Here is a 15,785-nt window from a genome sequence, read left to right as displayed (position 1 = left end):
AGTTTCATGAACTTCATCTAAGAGATGCAGTGAAGGCCTGAATTAATTAAACTCCTTTCGTCTCCTACTTCCTTCCTTCCTCCCTCTCCCCCTCCCTTCCATTTCATTTGGCAACGGCTTGTATATACTCCGTTGCTTTTTATTTTTGCAAGTTTAAGGATGATAATTACATATTGCCACCTGTTTGGGAGACTTATTCACTAATAGCAAATGTGTGCATTTTTGCTTCCAAAAGAAAAAGAAAAAGAAAAAGAAAGACCCACTTCATCCATCTTTTCTCTTTTTTTCTATTGTTTCTCCCTTAGCATCCACCTTCTCCTTTTTTGCCCTTCCTGTAATTCTTTCCCTGATTTCATCACTGTTCCACCCAATCTCCTGAGATACTGTTTCCTTGCTTCTCTTGCCAATTTCCAGAATTACAATTGTTGTTGTTTTCTGCTGCTTAGTCTTTAATCCATGTAGCCATGTCTTCAGCATTCTAAAACATTCTCTTTATACTTTTCAGGGAAATACATGATAATGGAATTTTCTTCAGTACTAAAAAATGTGGTTTGACTGTAACAGAGTTTGTTATTACATGGGAATCAGCCTTTTGTATAGAAAGATAATGTTGGGGGGAAACAACTGGCAGCAAGAATTCAAAATCCTTAAATAGAGAAGTGAGAAACATCTTGAATATTTCAAGGTCATTTCCTAAATTCTCCCTACAATTTAATGGAATTTTAACATTAGTCCTTTTGGAAATATCTCTTCTGAAATGCCAGAAGCCACAGGCTGTGATTGCAAGACAAAGAGGGCTGTGTTACAACCTACAAGGGTTATTTGGCCTGACAGTTCAGGACAAAGGAAATGAAAATATAATAATTTCATTTATTATATTGGAAAATAAAATCCAAAATTTGGGATGTTTTTTTCCTGATGGATAGAAAGGCTACTATTGCTTTTTAATAAGCTGGAATTTCCCTTTATTCAATACATCAAAATGCCAGGTGCCATAACATCATTCTATCAAAATCTCAAAATGTGCCCTTTGGGACTTGAGAGAAAGCAGAACTAGCATTATGGCAATGCAAACCTAGAGGGTCACAGGCAGCAGACACCCTGGGACAGAAGCGGCACCCTAGCCTTCCTCCTGAGTCTGCCTCCCCACCCCATGCTGCAACAGATGTGAAAAGAGGAGAGGCTGCCATCTTAACTATTTTAATCTCCTTGTGGATGGCCCTGGCTTGCAACCATTGGCCCAGTAGGGTTGGCTTCATGCTGGCCTTCACGTTTGGGTCACTCCAATTAAAATAGTTAACACTATTTTTTTCAGAAATAACTTACTGTTAAATATGAGCAGGGTCCAAGCTATAATTCCAGAGTGATAAATGGAAATTAATAGGATGTCAGATTAAACTTTGTCATTATTGAAAAAATGTCTTCTCTGCAGCTACTGCTGGTCAAAAATGTATCTGCCACTATATTTGTAATACATTAGTGTAACCTTTATGTTATACAGGATGTTCTTAGAGCATCTGAAGCAACAAACAAGGTCTCTTTGACCAAAAAAGGCTACAATTACAAAATGTGAATTGAGCACTTGATGCTGAAGTGGTATCCAAGATAAACATCACTTCTAATAGCAAGCCCATGTTGAAGACCTTTTGGTATACTACCATCCAAAAGAAACAGACATACCTTGGCTGATCTCAAAAACCTAAGTAGGATGAGACCTGATTGGTACTTGGATAAGAAACCACCCGAAGTGGAAGGTATCGCCACATCAAAGTTCAGCTGGCTTCATGTCCTGTTTCCCAACAAAATGATGGGTGCAATGAAATCAATAAAATAACCCTTGCCACTTTTGTTGAAATATTTGTTTGCTTGTTGTTATTCTCTTACTTGTCTCTGTAGGTACTTAGACTGATTTGGTTGTTGGATTAGCTTTGTTGATTTGAAATTGCAGTGGCTATCGTCTTCAAAGGCAAATTGCCAGGAACCAAGTAAAGCCTTGTATTGTGTACAGTCAAGCCCTAGAGTGGAAGAAAATAAGGAGAAAATGGCCCTTAAAATCTCACTATGACTATTTATCAACAAGAACATAATGTTAAGTGGAAATAAGAATCAGAAGATAGAAGTTTCACCTGGAGGGCCTCAAGATAATCTGTGGTATGAATAACATTACGTGCAGAACCCCAAATTCATAGAAATTCAGTGATATTAATTAAATGTATTTATTTGGGAAGGATGAGTCAGGGAAGAGTTATAGTTTTTAACAAAACATTTAAGTGAATACCACCTTCCATAGATATCCCTGGGAACTGTTTAACATCACTGGCAGCAGAATTGAATACAAAAATACAAAAGTTATTTAATAATTTTAAATCCTCTTCTATTTTTTTTAAAACGACCTCCATATGCCAATGGATTCTATTGTGAATTTGGCTTTTTGTATGAAAAAGTATTTTGCAAGATGTATAAAAGGCTCCAGCATTGAGCTAGTTGAGCTGGGCAACTGGTAAAGCATTATCAATTGGATTCATATGCAGAATGAATCCTGCATCCTGGAGGTCATCCCAACTGACTTTGAGCAAGCTGTCATCTAAGAGAGCCTGATATCTCAATAGCAGAGCACATGCAGGCAAACTCAACCTCCTGCATCTCCAGTTTAAAAGATTTAAGTTTGCAAGAATGGGTCATACTCTTGCCAGATCCTTTGGTGAGGAAGAGTGAGAGCCTTCACTTCAACATGCTTGCCATCTTTTATCTTTTACCTTTAATTGATTTTATTGTAATTTCTTTGCTTGATTGTTGTGAGCCATCCATAGTCATTGAGAGCTGGGCAGCTACAAGTGTAATAGATGATGATGATGATGATGATGATGATGATGATCTTTTGATTGCTAGGGTTTTTGCTTCTTAGGATAGAAATGGAAAACGGAATTAGGCTTTCTAAAGCTACATTGTTCATGGAGCTGCAGCTCATGAAAACTTAGATCTTTTAACAAAATTTGTTTGTAGGAAAAGGTGCTACCAGATTCCTGATTTTTTGCCACTGTAGACTAACACAGTTCTCCTCCATTGTTCTGGGAGGAATCATATTCATATTAAATAAGGAGTCAGAGCTTCTGAGAGTTTGGGTTTATCAATAACAGCTACAATGTGAATGTGCCACTTCTTGATTATTCTTGATTATTCCTGTTTGGCATGTCCTGCAAAATGGAACAGCTGATAATCAAGAATTTACTAACCGTGGAAAGCTTAGAGTTACACATTAGTCCAGATACTTGATCTGTTTCTCATTTAACAGCCCAAGTCTGAAGCTAGGTTTTGTAGTTTATTTTGGGATTCCAGCTTCTTAAAGGAATGATGTCCTTCTGGTCTGTATATCAAATATAAATTCCAAGTAAGTATTAATAACTTCAGAATTTGTTCAACATTCAACTCAATGATACAAAGATCCACAAATAAATCTGTGCAGGTTATATTCCTCCAGTAGTTTGAGGCAAATGGATGAATGCAGAATTCATTCTCACCCAGAATAGTATTATGACCTAGAAAATCCAGTTTCATTGTTGAGTGCCAGAGGATGAGTGCATGTTAAAATGTCATGTCCATACTCAGCATTCTACTTTATGGATTTTACTGCTATTCTCTGGTGGACTGATATAGTGATGTGGTACTGTCAGTCTAGCTTTAGCCAAACAAACTAACCAAATTCAGTTAAAAAGGATAATAAATCTTAAATCAAGTAATTATATAATTGGATATTGAGAAGAATGAAATGACCTTTACTTAATCCTTGAAATATTCGTATGGACTTTTCCTCATTCCAGGAGCATTGTGACATTGCATGATCTCCTGTTCTTTGCAAAGGGATATTTCCATGAATATTCATGTATACTGCTAGTTCATTGTCTGTCTGTCTTTCCACAATAAAAACTAAGGCAGTAATTCTATCATTTTCAGTAATTATAAGACAATCAATGTTAGAGTCATCAGTATTAAATAGAAAAGCATGAAATTTTTTAAATCAATTGCTAAATTAATGAGTTTGCATATCTAGCAATAGGGGCAAGTTGTATAGAAGTCATAACACATACAAAACCTTCAAATTATCGAATTCTCAGAGCTGCATATCTGCATTTCCTATCCGATTCTACATATAATCTGTTCATACCTACTTGCCTGGGCTTTCAGTTGTCTTCAAAGGCCATCCTCAAATACTCTAACCCAATGTTTCTCAACTTTGGCAACTTTCAGATGTGTGGACTTCAACTCTCAGAACTGAAGGGAATTCTGGGAGTTGAAGTCCACACATCTGAAAGTTGCCAAGGCTGAGAAACACTGCTCTAATCAAATAAAGTAATTGGGTGACACCAAAAGAAAGAGCCTTCTCGGTTGTAAGGCCGTATCTGGGTAGAAAAATGAGGACAACTACTATATGACAAGCAAGATTTAGAGTGTTCTGTATTTATTTGCTCCCATACCATCCAGTGGTCATCCAGATTTTTCCAGCCATTATACAATGGCTGCATACCCATGTTAATGTATTTTTAGGCTTAGTCATTATTGTTTCCCCAGGCATTTTGTTCTCAGTTTCATACGATGTGGCTGCTCTATAAGGGGCTAGTATATATGATATATATACTGTGTGTGTGTATGTGTGTGTGTGTATAAATATAAAGTTCCCTATACTATTTCTTAACTTGCTTTGATCGTTTGATTGTTTTTCTGTTCTTTAATCGCTTTAAATGATTTGCACACTGCTCCAGGAAATGTTGATTATTGAACTGATGAGAAGTATAATAAAATCTAAGACATAACAATGCCTTCCATACATTAACTATCAGACAAAAGACACATCCAATAACACATCTTAGGCATACATAAAATTTAAGGGTAGGACTTGTGGGAAGGTGCTATTGTGCTTTCTTGAATCAGTATTTATTCAGGGTTACTCTAGATACAGACCTCATTGTTTCTCAATCCAAATAAGCAGTTTATACCAAGGCCACTTCCTTATCAGCCTTGTTTTAGTTTATTGATATTATTTACATTGGCCTGCTCCCTCCTACAACTTCATGGTTAAGCAATCTCTCCTTACATTATGTAAATTTATATAAGCTCTTGCAATCTTTCACAGGAGATATTCACAACATGCCTCTTTCACAGGAAATACTGGGTATCATGAACATAGGGGGCAGGATTCAGCCTGGTATTAGCTTAAACTTGGAGTCTTGCTCAGACTTGGTAGTTGAGGAATGACCCTGAATATGGCAAATAGGATGGATTTCAGTTTTGTATCTAGCTCATGGTTTTACTCAGAACTGCTGATTTGAATGCCAAGTATTTTTAATAGCATGGCCAAAAGTTTTGCTTCCTAAAAACTTTCACATGTTTACACAGTGAGATTTCAGGCAATCATCTGGAAAAGTCATTTGCATGACTGGAACTCTTGCTGGAAAGAAGGTGACATAGCTCAACCGTGCCCAACCACGTGACTTGGCAGGCAGAAATCTGTTTGCTACCATGAAAGGCAGAGCATTAGCAAAGCAATTGCCCCAAAGGTTCCTATAGCATGTTCATGACATTTAAACTTCAGAAGTTTCATTTGGGAGCAAAAACCTAGAAATTGCCAGCAGCCAACAGCACCTGTTTCTCTTTTCCCCTGGTGGTTGCCTTTCTGACTGACAGAGGCAAAGACAAGAGAAGGAGGAAGATATTTATGATCATCCTGGTCTGCTGTGACCTGAAGGTTGAATTATATCTTAAGAACCCAAAACAAATACAACTTATTCAACTTAGGAGTAGGGATATATGGAAATATAGCTCTATTGAACTCTTTTTTTTAATATGGATAATTTTATCAGTAAAATCACTGGATTCCAGAAAAACCAAGCCACATACAAGAACAGGTTTTGCCCTGCAGATCAACAGTGCAAGCGACTTGCCAGATGAAGAAAAAACAACTGCTCTCAAACTGTGGGCTCATGAACAGCCGCAAGCAAGTGAGACAGGAGTCACCCAGGAAAGTTTAAACCTGATCATACTCGAACAGGCAACCTAGAGGTGCCATCACAACTTGCTCCCACCTGCACAAATCTGGGAACAAAGTCAGAAGCAAGTTTTCAGAAGCAGCTAAATCACAGCTCTCACCCACCCAAACCATCCACTAATCAAAGCAGCACTGTAATTATTGGATGGTTTTCCACTGGTAGTGACTTCTGGGGTAACAGGGAACAGTGCATGCATTGTTGTTGGAATGTTAATGAAGTTCACTATTTTTGTCAGTTATTTTACATTTCTACCCTTTCAAAATCAAAAAGGTTTTGTTGAGTTCTTTATATTTTAGTAACTACTGTAGTATATTTATTTCTCACCCTGCCTAGCATCAACGAAATCATTAGTGTCATTACTCATTTTAAGGGCTTGCAGTATTGTCAGGCCCAGCCCAAGAATGACAAAGAATCAATCCAACCAAACTTTGGTTCTTTATTTACTCACACCGTATAGACAGAATCTTGCCAGACTAAAGCTACCCTACCTAACCTAAGGGGGAATAACCTGGGAAGGCTCTAGGGTGGGGCTACTCTCAACCTTTTAGTCTTCCCACATTCCATCTCTGAACTGTGTTTTCTCTTATCTTGCCCCCCTCCTTGGAATGTGCTCCCTCCTTCCTGAGAACCAGCAGTGTTACTGAAGTCCATTACCAGTATCATGAAGTTTGAGAAAGCCTGGCTTACAGAACGGTCCTCTCTGTATCTATACCAAAACAAATGTAACTGAACAGCTGGTTTCCTACACTGGACTAAGCCAGCATATATTTACTCAGGGTTTTTGAATAATTGTATGCTCTATATGAACATGAAGCCATAAACCAGCATTTACTAAATCCAATGGTTAGATTCTCAGAAGCCCCAAATCACACTGCATTTACATGATGTGTGAATCTGACCAGTGTTGTTGGACTTGTACACTACCAAATTTATCTCAAATAAGTCCATTCCTTGAAATTTTCTCAGAATTTCCTTCCCTGGCCTACATCAGCAATGCATTCTGACAGTTCATTGAGCAAGAGCTCTTAAGAAAGGGGGTGTAGAGCCAGGGGAATGTCATGATTAGAGAATGAGGATGGGGACTGGCACTCTTTCTGCAGATGGGTGCTGCATTCCTCTTCCTTATTATTATTTTTTTACCATCTTAGGAAGATGGAGCGATGATAGCAGCCATAATTTAAGTGAGTAGAGCCCAATTTCCAGATGTTGTGATTATGTTGGAGGAGGGAGGTGAACTTTTTATTGCAAAGGTTTACAGTGCCTTACTTATTTATTTGATGCCTGGTTTTGAAAGTGAGTAATTGCTGCTGAAGTTTTGAAATTTGCCACCACAATCGAGAGGTGCAATCCCAGAAGGCTTTGGGTTAAAACAAACAACAAACAAACAAACAAAGCAAACAAAGATTAAAGGTCCAGAAGCCCCATACAGGCTATTGCTTGCACTATGCAGGGATAGGGTACTGAATTGGACTGGACAGACTGGGCTTCACATCTCCAATCATTAAGCTCCTTTACTAAACTTAGCCTAATCTCTTCAGCAAAGGATCGTTACCTTGTCGTGGTGCTGGAGCTTGAGCACCTCAATGATGCCATGAGCTAAACCGTGAAGGGCCACCCAAGACAGGAAGGTCATGACAGAGAGGTCAGACTAAATGCGATCCCTGGGGAAGGTAATGGCAACCCACCTCAATATTCTTGCCGTGAAAACTAAATGGATCAGTACAACCAGAGATATGTCGGTATACCATCGGAAGATGAGACCCCCAGGTCGGAAGATGGTCAAAATGCTACTGGGGAGGAACAGAGGATGAGCTCAACTAGCCCCAGACGTGATGACGCAGCTAGCTCAAAGCCGAAAGGACGGCTAGCGGCCGACGGTGCTGGTGGTGAACGGCGAATCCGATGTTCTAAGGATCAACACACCATTGGAACCTGGAATGTAAGATCTATGAGCCAGGGCAAATTGGATGTAGTTATTGGTGAGATGTCAAGATTAAAGATAGACATTCTGGGCGTCAGTGAACTGAAATGGACTGGAATGGGCCACTTCACATCAAATGACCACCAGATCTACTACTGCGGACAAGAGGACCACAGAAGAAATGGAGTAGCCTTCATAATTAATAGTAAAGTGGCTAAAGCAGTGCTTGGATACAACCCCAAAAACGACAGAATGATCTCAATTCGAATTCAGGGCAAGCCATCTAACATCACAGTGATCCAAATATACGCCCCAACCACAAATGCTGAAGAAGCTGAAGTAGAGCAGTTCTATGAGGATCTGCAGCAACTACTGGACAACATGCCTAAAAGAGATGTTATTTTCATCACAGGAGACTGGAATGCTAAGGTGGGCAGTCAAATGACACCTCGAATTACAGGTAAGTATGGCCTGGGAGAACAAAACGAAGCAGGACACAGGCTGATAGAATTTTGCCAAGACAATTCACTCTGCATAACAAACACTCTCTTCCAACAACCTAAGAGACGGCTTTATACATGGACTTCACCAGATGGACAACACCGAAATCAGATTGATTACATCCTTTGCAGCCAAAGGTGGCGGACATCTGTACAGTCGGTAAAAACAAGGCCTGGAGCTGACTGTAGTTCAGATCACGAACTTCTTCTTGCACAATTTAGGATCAGACTAAAGAGATTAGGGAAGACCCACAGATCAGCTAGATATGAGCTCACTAATATTCCTAAGGAATATGCAGTGGAGGTGAAGAATCGATTTAAGGGACTGGACTTAGTAGATAGGGTCCCGGAAGAACTCTGGACAGAAGTTGGCAGCATTGTTCAGGAGGCGGCAACAAAATACATCCCAAAGAAAGAGAAAACCAAGAAGGCAAAATGGCTGTCTGCTGAGACACTAGAAGTAGCCCAAGAAAGAAGGAAAGCAAAAGGCAACAGTGATAGGGGGAGATATGTCCAATTAAATGCAAAATTCCAGAGGTTAGCCAGAAGAGATAAGGAATTATTTTTAAACAAGCAATGCACGGAAGTGGAAGAAGACAATAGAATAGGAAGGACAAGAGACCTCTTCCAGAAAATTAGAAACATCAGAGGTAAATTCCAGGCAAAAATGGGTATGATCAAAAACAAAGATGGCAAGGACCTAACAGAAGAAGAAGAGATCAAGAAAAGGTGGCAAGAATATACAGAAGACCTGTATAGGAAGGATAACAATATCGGGGATAGCTTTGACGGTGTGGTCGGTGAGCTAGAGCCAGACATCCTGAAGAGTGAGGTTGAGTGGGCCTTAAGAAGCATTGCTAATAACAAGGCAACAGGAGACGACGGCATCCCAGCTGAACTGTTCAAAATCTTGCAAGATGATGCTGTCAAGGTAATGCATGCTATATGCCAGCAAATTTGGAAAACACAAGAATGGCCATCAGACTGGAAAAAAATCAACTTATATCCCCATACCAAAAAAGGGAAACACTAAAGAATGTTCAAACTATCGAACAGTGGCACTCATTTCACATGCCAGTAAGGTAATGCTCAAGATCCTGCAAGGTAGACTTCAGCAATTCATGGAGCGAGAATTGCCAGATGTACAATCTGGGTTTAGAAAAGGCAGAGGAACTAGGGACCAAATTGCCAATATCCGCTGGATAATGGAAAAAGCCAGGGAGTTTCAGAAAAACATCTATTTCTGTTTTATTGACTATTCTAAAGCCTTTGACTGTGTGGACCATAACAAATTGTGGCAAGTTCTTAGTGGTATGGGGATACCAAGTCATCTTGTCTGCCTCCTGAAGAATCTGTATAACGACCAAGTAGCAACAGTAAGAACAGACCACGGAACAACGGACTGGTTTAAGATTGGGAAAGGAGTACGGCAGGGCTGTATACTCTCACCCTACCTATTCAACTTGTATGCAGAACACATCATGCGACAAGCTGGCCTTGAGGAATCCAAGGCTGGAGTTAAAATCGCTGGAAGAAACATTAACAATCTCAGATATGCAGATGATACCACTTTGATGGCTGAAAGTGAAGAGGAACTGAGGAGCCTTATGATGAAGGTGAAAGAAGAAAGTGCAAAAGCTGGTTTGCAGCTAAACCTCAAAAAAACCAAGATTATGGCAACCAGCTTGATTGATAACTGGCAAATAGAGGGAGAAAATGTAGAAGCAGTGAAAGACTTTGTATTCCTAGGTGCAAAGATTACTGCAGATGCTGACTGCAGTCAGGAAATCAGAAGACGCTTAATCCTTGGAAGAAGAGCAATGACAAATCTCGATAAAATAGTGAAGAGCAGAGACATCACACTGACAACAAAGGTCCGCATCGTTAAAGCAATGGTGTTCCCTGTAGTAACATATGGCTGCGAGAGCTGGACCATAAGGAAGGCTGAGCGAAGGAAGATCGATGCTTTTGAACTGTGGTGTTGGAGGAAAATTCTGAGAGTGCCTTGGACTGCAAGAAGATCAAACCAGTCCATCCTCCAGGAAATAAAGCCAGACTGCTCACTTGAGGGAATGATATTCAAGACAAAACTGAAATACTTTGGCCACATAATGAGAAGACAGGACACCCTGGAGAAGATGCTGATGCTAGGGAGAGTGGAGGGCAAAAGGAAGAGGGGCCGACCAAGGGCAAGATGGATGGATGATATTCTAGAGGTGACGGACTCGTCCCTGGGGGAGCTGGGGGTGTTGACGACTGACAGGAAGCTCTGGCGTGGGCTGGTCCATGAAGTCACGAAGAGTCGGAAGCAACTAAACGAATAAACAACAAGCCTAATCTACTTGACTAGGCTCTTGAGAGGACAAAATGTGTTGGATAAAGTCTTTTCTTTATATCATTTTGAGTGGGGCATAAAATGTAAGAAGGATTTCTTGGAAGGAAGAAATTATAGATCACATTACATACATGTCAAAAGATGTGCCTGTTCTCTTAATAATCAGTGGTGTCATCCAGATAGAATTTTGTAATAACTTCTGCAGAATTATTTCCTCCAGTCTGAGCTAAAAAAAAAAAAAAGGCATATTACATATTTTAAAAGCTCTGATTCCTTTCACAAAAAATACCAGCAATGTGTGGTATGTTTTTGATGCAAGAAGTTGCATAAATCATGTTTTGATGTTCCAAGGAAAAGAACAAAACCATTTGTTTATTTGATGAATTTGAATGTAATAATGATGATTTATATAAATAGAAATAAAATGAAATAGTAGAAAGGGCCTGAGAATGAAATGAAGTGTAGAACTACAGTAGAGGGTTTGGCTATACGTTCAGAATCAAATCAAGCATTGCATAGCACGGAACAGGAATTCTGGGTCAGTCAACAAAAGGACCGCTTGACTAGATTTCATCTTGACCAGTGCTTCATCGGTTGAAGGAAATAAAGAAACCCAATTTTTTTTTCAACAACTTTTATGTCAGGAACTTTATACTGGTAAAAGAACTTTATATATATTTATGAAGCCACTGAAATATCTTTTAAGGTAAGTTTCTAAGGGATCAATTAAATCTGAAAAGATGGGCTGGCATGTTTCCTTTTCCATTTTTTTCAACCCACATTCATACAAGTGAGTAAATGGCTTAGTCAGTACCTCAAGTAAAAGCCAACACATTTTTTCTAACCTTACTCTAAAGGCCTGTTACAGCTGGATGTATGGAGAGATCACAAGTGCAAATAGCCCACCCAATAGAGACTACGATTTCTTCTATTTAAAGAAGGGGAGAGGGAGGGGTGTCATATTCCAACATGCTGGATCAGAAGAACTATATTAAATTTTGGGATTAAAAAGAGGCAACAAACTTGCATGCCTTCTGTCCTACTTTCTTTTCTCGGTTGAGTGGGGTGCAAATATCTCCATTCTTTTTTCTGTCTTCAGAAAGGAGAACACAGATCTCATTGCAAGGAATACTTGCTCTTGTGAAACCTATCAACAATTTCAGACAAGCACAAATCACTCAGGCACCCGTTGTCTCCACTTGGGGTAAATGCCAAGCACAATTCTGTGTTCCATATTGTGTTTTGTAATATTGGTATTATAGGGTCCTGAACTGTCCTATTTCAAGAAATTGATTCAGGAGATACAGATTTTCTGTCAAAGGGTTTGCTTGTAAAAAGATTCTTGACACAGATCAAAAATTCCATTCATTATAGTTCACCTATATCACTTACCCTCTGACAGCTAAATTTCTCATGCTTTTCTTTGCGCACACAGACACATTCCCAGAATTCTAGGGTGGATTTGTAATATAGGAAGTTCTGCCTTTCGCTGAGTCAGAGCTTGTCCTATCAAATTCATTTTTGACTGGCAGTAGGTCTGCAGAGTTTCAGATGTGGGGAGGTTTTTTCCCCATGTTATCACCATGTTTGGTGATTTATCATGGGAACACTGACATGCAAAAGATGTAAGGATGAAAAGAGAACATTTCTATCTACATCATCCCATTTGGTTACTTTGAAATATGTATTTATTTATTTTTCCCTATTAGCAGCCCATCTCTAAGGTGGTCAGGTAGCATCCATGTTCCCCACTGAATTTTATGTTCACAACAGAAATGGGCAATTCATCAAACTGAAAGATAGGGATTGGCCCAAAATAATCTAGTGAGCCTCATTGTTCAACATGGATTGGATTTGTTATCTTCATAGTCAGACATCTAACCATAAGGACATACTGATACTTGTAGCATAAATCTGTGCTCCACTTGATTTTCTTTGAAGATCCAAGATTATTAATTTGTTTCTTCTCCACTCAGTAGTGTATTTGGTTATGCCTAGTGTAAAACGCTGAGCTCTTTCACTAAACATTTTATTTTGTCTGGCACTTCTCCTCTATATCCACTCAACTGTCAAAAATGGAGTCCAGCTTCTTGCATTGCTGTTGTTCAACTTCAGCCTATTTTAGTTCCATAGACAAAGTAGGATCATATGAGTGCAATATTTTGGCCTATCTTTTGATTATTTTGGAACTATTTGCAAACAGCGGGTTGGTGTACCCTTTGCTATCAAGTGGCAAAACAACTTCATGCTTGTTGTGAGAGGTTGGCCTGCTGATTGCTTTAACCATCAGCTATCATTTCTTATAAGTGTAATGTCTCTATTATGCCAGACAACAAACAAACATTACATGAATGACATGGACAATAGTAAGTCCTATGTCAGTGTGGGAGGAATCTATTTGTTAGTATTGTTTTATTTTAATAGAATGTCCAGGTATTATCTAGACCCCTTTCAATCAGGCTTCAGGCGTGGATATGGGATAGAAATGGCATTGGTCGCACTTATGGATGATCTCTGGTGGGAACGGGATGGGGGTAGTGCATCCATTCTCACTCTTCTTGACCTCTCAGCAGCTTTCAGTACCATCAACCATGGTATCCTTTTGGGTCGGCTCAGGGAGTTGGGGGTGGGCGGCATAGTTTTGTGCTGGTTCAGTTCCTTCCTCCAGGGCCAGTCCCAGTCGGTGGTGATAGTGGGGAAGAGATCTGACCCTCGACCTCTCCTTTGTGGGGTGCCGCAGGATTCGGTTCTCTCTCCTCTCCTATTCAACATCTACATGAAACCACTGGGTGAGATCATCCGTCACCACGGGATGAGTATCATCAATATGCTGATTATACTCAATTGTATATCTCCATCCCAGGTGAGGTAAGTGATGCTGTGACCACCCTCTCTCAGTGCCTGGGGGCTGTAGGGGTCTGGATGGGGAACAACAGGCTTCAGCTGAACCCTGGTAAGACGGAGTGGCTGTGGTTTAAGGGTTCCTCCGTATCCGGGACTTTGTCATCTTTAGTTCTGGATGGGGTTGCACTGCCCCAAACAGACCTGGTGCATAATCTGGGGGTCCTCATGGACTCACGGCTCCTGCTCGAAGAGCAGGTGGCAGCTGTGGCCGGAAGGGCCTTTGCACAGCTTCGTGTTGTGCACCAGTTGCACCCTTTCCTGGATCGGGAAGCCCTTCGGACAGTCATGCATGCCCTTGTTATCTCCCATATAGACTACTGCAATGTGCTCTATGTGGGGCTACCCTTGAAGAGTATCCGGAAGCTTCAGCTTGTCCAGAATGAGGCCACGCAGGCTATTTTCGGCACCCCTAGAAGGAAAGGAAAGGAAAGGAAAGGAAAGGAAAGGAAAGGAAAGGAGGGCAGGGCAGGGCAGGGCCGAGGGGAGAGGAGGGCAGAGGAGGGAAGAAGGAAGAGGGAAGGGAAGGTCTGATCAGTAGCCAGTGGGTGGGAGCCAAGCTGGAATGTAGGCAAGCAATCAAACAGGAATGCAGGAATAGATCATCTGAAAGTTCAAACTGCTTTTCAGCTAAAGGTTGCTTAGCGATTGAAGTTGACAGCTCTTGGAAGCTAGTGGTTCTAACATGCCCTCAGACAGCCCTCCTTATTTCTTGTTATTTTTATTTAACAAAGCCTCCAACGTGAAGAAAAATCTGGCAAAAATTGCCAACTATTTTTAAGCAGCCATTGTGGGTCCCAGAGCTGCAGACACTTCACCACAGTACTTTCTGGTGGTTCTAGAACCCTTCTAACCACAATCACTAATAACCATGGTATGGTTTTCTGCTGTTTGGAGGTAGGAAATATAGAAAACTATAATGTAAGTCTTAAAATAAGTTTAACATAGTTTTAAAAGGATAAAGAAAACCCTACAAACCCGAAGAAAAACACTCAGGCTCTGCCCACAAACTGTATGTGGCATTTCCCTGACTGTTTTGCAACTTTCAGCCCCTTCCAAAATATTAAGTACAATCCCAAGCCACCCAAAGCATGCCAATGAGATGAAGCCATGGTTTGGGTATGGCATTACAGTATCTCCTAAAGTGTCTGATCAATCCATCCCAAACTATGAATCCTGAGCAGAGGCTTGTATTCCATTTATACAAAGGGAGAACTCATGGAAATCCTTTATAATTTCATTCAGTGTCATTAGGAAAGTGGAACTGGCTCCTCCCTTCATAACTGCTGACTTGCTAGCTAGAACCAGGATATCATGGATGGATGGAACACTGTCCATCATTGGGCAAGTTAATAATCAGTCTCCTCAAAGAGGCAGGCTTTTACTCCTCTTCCATTTTCTATAAAGTTCAGGAAAAGAGCTCAGGAGAAAGGAGTAAGAAGAAAGCAAGAACAAGAAGGATCAGAAAGGCCTGCTTTTGAACAACTAAGCCCACCAAGGGCCAGACATTTCTCTCCAGCGAACGTATGCTGCAGTAGGTAATCGGTAATTACAAGGTTTAGGCTGTACTGATTTTATCTGGAATCCTATGTATATAATTGCTCCCTTCCCTTGTTTTCTCCATATTTCCCCTTTCCTATCAAAATCCTTTTTCCAAGTACGTATTTAGCTGTATTGGTTTTAGAAAGGAATTTCTCATTAAAACCTTCCCTGTATGCCAGGTTTTATGCATACGTAACTACTTCTTGGGTTTCAGGACTAACACAAGATTTTCTAAATTCTGTAATTCTGGGCTTCTTTATTCCTACAACTGAGCTGAAGGAGAAGTCCTAAGTAAGGCTAAGAATTCCCCAGATTGCCAGATTAAGAAATGTCTGACTAGAGGCAGTCTGAGAATTTTTTTTTATTAATAATTATCTTTTGCTGGGAAACACTTGGAGGAAGGAGTTCACCAGGGAGATGTTAAAATAATCCTCATTTCCATTTGTAACTCTACCTGTGAAATAAAGTTCCGTACTTATGAGAATACATCACATAAAATGAAGACTCCCTTGCAGGGAGCTCAAGTCCTGATGACTACCTGGACA

This window comes from Candoia aspera, chromosome 4 (genome assembly GCF_035149785.1).
Source record: "Candoia aspera isolate rCanAsp1 chromosome 4, rCanAsp1.hap2, whole genome shotgun sequence".
Classification (NCBI taxonomy): Eukaryota; Metazoa; Chordata; class Lepidosauria; order Squamata; family Boidae; genus Candoia; species Candoia aspera.
The sequence above is the reverse complement of the archived record's forward strand: the minus strand, read 5'-3'. Positions refer to the sequence as shown.